At 38.2% G+C, this 5,544-nt stretch overlaps 1 long non-coding RNA gene across 1 annotated transcript; it reads left to right on the top strand.

The window, feature by feature from the left end:
• Positions 1 to 1,110: 1,110 nt before the first annotated feature.
• Positions 1,111 to 2,975, top strand: LOC140160340 (uncharacterized). Its single transcript, XR_011859962.1, has 3 exons — positions 1,111 to 1,433; positions 2,110 to 2,195; positions 2,843 to 2,975. It is a non-coding gene; the product is annotated as an uncharacterized lncRNA (long non-coding RNA).
• The last annotated feature ends 2,569 nt before the right edge of the window (positions 2,976 to 5,544 follow it).

Here is a 5,544-nt window from a genome sequence, read left to right as displayed (position 1 = left end):
ATGTGATTGCAAATTGCAAAAATTTGGCAAAGTTGCAAACACATTTTATTACAAAAAAATTAAACACACTTTTTATGAACTAATCGTTTATATACTGCTTAACAGCGTACAGACAAAGCGCCCTTCTATGCGTATGTATACGCCCAGCGGGATTACATTAGCGAGCGCGATTCGAATCTGCCGCTGCAAGTCTTAAAAGGGGTTTCCTTGAGCATGGTGAGGATTTTGCACCTGTTCCACACCTATTAAAGGAAATGTTGAACTACACTGAATTTGTGATTATCTGTCCTGCGTGCAATTAAGGGGGGTAATCCATGCGTGCAGTACGCGCTCGTTTCTAACTGTAATTTCTGACAAAATCTCATTCGCACAGCTCTTGCTTTTTGACTCTCGCCCACAGACGAAAGAGATACAGACCGCGTACACTCAGTCAAAGTCTCAGCATCACCCGATAATGAGGGCCGATTGTTCCACGAAATGCAACAGGCGAGACTGCTACGCACTTACAGCGTATTTTTACGGTCTATCGCATAATCGCGAAAACACACAACGCTGTATCGCGTATACGCGAAGGCACGCAACGCTGGCGTGATTGTTAGAGGGAGCACACCACCATAAGATTCCGCGGCCAAATGTGTAACCCGCAAAATTGTCCTCATAAAACGTAGAAATTGAGCTTTTTGTTACATTTTTAGCAAATAATGTGTCTGAGATACGTTTGTTTGATGACATTCTAAAGTTTTGATGAAATTACGTGCAGAAAAATGATTTTAAATGTGTTCTAGCGGACTAATCGTGCATATCATGTATCGATGTAAAATCCCAAGAATTGAGCTTTCAACAGCTTTGAAATCACGGGATGGGGTAAAAATGTCAAATTTGCAAAAAACTGACATTGGCGATCTATGTGCAAAAGAAAATATATTAAAGCTTAAGGATCATCCCATAACCATGCCCAGTTTCATTGTTCTATCTATTGCAGGGAAATAATTACTTCAATGGGAATTCCATTTCAAGTATTTCAATGGCAAGCGTAATGGTGGTGTGCCTCCTTAGACACGGCACGATCGAATCGGCCCTCATGAATATGCGAGAACTCACATCATACACAGCAAAAAATAAGGAGTAAAGTGCTACCGACTAAAGTATGTTGATTAAAAAATAGACCAATTATTTACTCATCAACGAGTAAAAGACGATATTTGACACAACTCTTTGCCAGAGTAAAAATGGTCAATGGAAAGAAGTAAAATATTTTAATCGCCACATTGTATTTTACTCAAATCGCGTAGTAAATTCAACACGCGGAGTAAGTTTAATTCGACGACGTATTAAAATTCATGTCATCATGGCGTATAAAAGCGGAGCCGGGATGCGGGTGCAGTGTCTGCTGGTGGAATGGAGTTTGTCAGCAGTACAACCAATGTTTGAAGGTACTAATTTCATTACTATTATTCATAACTTTATGTCCATATACCTGTTACACAATTTAGAAATCTTATTGTATGATTTGAACCGGATATAGACAGGTTTTAAGTTAGTTAAGCTTATCAGTAATTGTCATCGGCTCACCATGCTAGCTGTGTATTTGCGATCGTAACTAATGTACTAGTCTGAGCAACCTCGAAGTACATACGCTGATGTGGACCAGGCCCGGGGACCAGGGGCGTACATGTAGCAAGCGGATAGGGTGGACAAAGTCCATGTGCCCCGAGCAAAAGCGAAAATGAAGTGGATAGGGATCAGGGCTGATAAAGGAGATGTTTAGAAGGCCTCACACTACTCCTTGTCCATATGCCCCAAAGCTCTTGCTACGTCCCTGATCCTGATGTTGACTCGTGCCTAGCACTGGCTTCTGTGCTGTACTCTGATACCTGTATGATGATTTTCCAACTGTAGGCAGCTACGCTCGGTGCTCCCTTCGGTCGCTATTCGAGAGGCGTCACGGTTTGTGGAACGGGGCTAGTTCTAACTCGTGCCACATAACTTTTTTTGCAGTTATATGTAGTAGGAGAGTGAAACCATTGCAAAATATCACTTGAAATTTTTTTCCATAAGCAGTTTTCTTTTTCAGTGCATTTATAATATTGATCTATATTTTACTTACAGATCAGATGTGACTTTGGGATTTTTGTGCTGCCCGACCTCTTTCCAGGAAAGGTATTGAAGAAAGATGCACGAACGTCAGTCAACAGGTAAATTTCTATCAATAATGTTGCATTTAACTTGCCAATTTCTTTGTGCATTTCAGAATACATGTAGTTCATTGAATGTGTAGTTCATGAAACCTCAAATGCCAAGGGGAAAACCCCCTATATAACCCCTATCGTGAACTTTGAATAATCAACCGCGAATCTTATAATTATCTTGTTTACCATTTCTGTAAATTCTTGTCTCCTAAAGTTTGTGTCCCCTTGAAAATAGCATTGCCCGCTATCACTGGAATAATAATATAATAAAAGATATTTTAAATATTTGCAAAATCGCATGAAAGTAGAAATGCCAATGCAATGGGTGATTACAATGTAAATTACATGTTAATATGTCATATTTGCTTTAATATTTCAAGAATTTCAGCAAGAGTTTTCATTTTTGGTTATATACCATCTGACCAATTATTATAGACAGTTTAAAAATAAGACATGCATAAATTTAGATATTTGTGTTTTAAACCTTCCATCTGCTTCATCACTTTCGAGTACCAAACAATTTTTGATTTATGGTTGATACAATGAAAAGGTGGTGGATTTTCTATTTTAAGGCAGCTTTATTTCACTTGAATAGTCCCAATCCATGAAATTAATGTCCTTTATTACATTTTCTTTTATTTTACATGTTTCAGGAAGGCACAGCTTTGGACTGGTTCCTCGCCAACTTTACTGGACGCACGCTGCCATTTATATACTTGTGAAGCAAGTTGAATCCAGAACTGTGTTTTTATATAAATGGATAGGCAAGCTTTTTCAATGCGCAACAGTGATAAAAGTTGTAGAACTTGTGGACAAGATATACCAAATCCTTCACATACAATGACTAAGCATATCCAGTACAGGCTGATCACTGCTATTTGGCAGTTCCTGGACACTATATCAGCTACTAAAGAACCTGGTAACATTAGACAATTCTTGAGTGTTAAAACATAATGAAGTGAAGACTTAATTTCTGTCCCATTTAAAACACTCAGCATCTATAACATTAATTTTCAAATGACTTTTTCACATCAAAAGTTTTGGGAGAGGTGACCGGCTTCTATTCTATGTTTGCTCACATTGGGTAATGAGACAATAGACATGCTATATTGTGATTTATTTGATACCTATTTTGAAAATAAAACCAGGAAAAATGCAGAATATTATATTTAATTTTGTATTCTTTTCATTCTTTTAGTTTAAAATACTGCTTTGTTCCAGCTGCAGATGGAGCCTCAATACAACTCGAAAGTGTTTTTGCTTAATATTTGTTGAGTAAAATACGTTTCATGTTGCTCAAAATGTTGAGCAACACTTTACTATTCATCATTTTGCAAATCTTTTCACTTAAGTTTTACTCAAATAATGAGTAATCGTTTTAATCAACACTTGCGTAAACCTTTACTCAAGGTTAAACGAGTAAATGTTTCCTTGTTTCAGAGCAAAAAAGGGAGCTACTCAATATTGGGTAAAATTTAATCAACAAACGTTGAGCAAATATTACTCCATAGTCAATGAGTAAAATTTACTCTCATCTTTGAGTAAAAAAGGAGCTACTCAATATTGAGTAAATTTTACTCAACAAAAGTTGAGCAAATATTACTCCAAGTGAAAGAGTAAATTTTTTACTGTCATCTTTGAGTAAAAAAGGGAGCTACTCAATATTGAGTAAAGTTTAATCAACATGTGCTGAGTAAACAATTAATCAACCGAAGCTGAGTAAAAATTACTCAAAATTCGACTAGCTCCCTTTTTACTATCGTGATGAGTAATATTTTACTCAATATTGAGCTTTTATTTTTTGCTGTGTACAATGCACGGGGACTTTGACTGGTTGTACGCGGTCTGTTGCTCTTTCGTCTGTGCTCTCGCCCCAGTGGGTGTATTAGGGGTGGGCAGCGTTTTGGCCCGTTCTACTGGGACAATTGTGCGCGGAGCACGAGAAAACTTTCCATTTTAACTCCAAATCAAGGTGATTATGTTGTGTAAAGACGGAACAATTTGAAATATATTTACTCTATTTTGCCCCCAAATCATGATATACAATAATAATATTCTAGTTAATTATTGCCGGCATAATTTTTGTTGCCTATATTGCGCATCTGATCTTCCCGAGGTTTTCACCCACGAGTGGCCGAAAAATTGGGGAGAAATTGGGGCATTGCCAGATGTGTTGTAAGGAGATACTTGCTTGAATTTGTTTCTCAAAATGAATGTTTGATTGATTGCCACAAACTTGTTTAGCAGAGGATTTTCTATCTCCATCAGTCTTACTTTGTAAGGAACTAAATTTGCTAGTCATTTGTCGGGTTGAAACTTGAAAAGTATAGACATATTTTACGCACGGATTTGTAATTCTCACTACACGGATTTTTATTCTCACTGCACGAACGTGCCAGGAGACGCCTTAAAATAGCCTCTAATTGGTTCCATTTTCTATGCCCCAATGCCTTCGAGTTGTTGTAATATACTTCAAACTGTTTATGGCATCGCTAGGAATAAATGAGTCAATTAGCATATTAGCCTAGGGTGCTTAGTTCTGGAGTTATAGACTCAAGTAGATCAAATGACTCATGCACAAGGATAAACTTTAATGGAAACAATAAACTAATTTTATTATTTGAAGTATAAAGTGCCGAAAAGCATTGGTTCGACTAATATAGCAAAATAAAACCCCAAATACACAGCGCCATAGGTTTTATAGCCTACGATAGGAGAATAGGAGAATAGACAATATAAATCAACTGAGATACCTTAACACTATTAATGACAGACATGATCAAAAGCGGTAAACGAAAGCAACGACACACAGTGTCATCGCCCCGATATCTTCATGGTAGAAATCGCCATGGTAGGTTGAATCCACAGCCACGCACGGCCATTTTATTCCGACCTTTAATATGAGACGCAGAAGCCAAGAGACCTGACTAAGGCTACTGACAATAGCCGGGGTAATTGATTTCTCGCTGTGTGAGTAAGAATTTTGGTCAGGTTTTGAGTTCAAGACGCACGGCCTTTTCTCAAGACTAAACTAACGACTATCATATCTGTTCAACACGTATTTTTTTATTTTTTTTTTATTTATAACATTCGGCCGAAGCCAGGCTAATCCCAATAGTGCTCAGAGGCTACTAAATTTAAGGGACGCCATCCGGATATGACGGGACAGGGATATGGGAAGAGGTCCGATTTTAGATGCAGGAGGAAAACCGGAACACCCGGAGAAAAACCTGCGAGGACGAGCATGGATCGGCAACCAAACTCACATGTGGCGCCGCGGGGAATTGAACCCGGGCCACAGTGGTGAGAAGCGAGTGAGAAGACCACTACACTAACCCGCCCTCCCTTTTCAAGT

The sequence above is a fragment of the Amphiura filiformis genome, chromosome 9, assembly GCF_039555335.1.
Source record: "Amphiura filiformis chromosome 9, Afil_fr2py, whole genome shotgun sequence".
In the NCBI taxonomy this organism is placed as follows: Eukaryota; Metazoa; Echinodermata; class Ophiuroidea; order Amphilepidida; family Amphiuridae; genus Amphiura; species Amphiura filiformis.
Note: the sequence above shows the minus strand (reverse complement) of the source record. Positions and strands in the feature narration are given on the sequence as shown.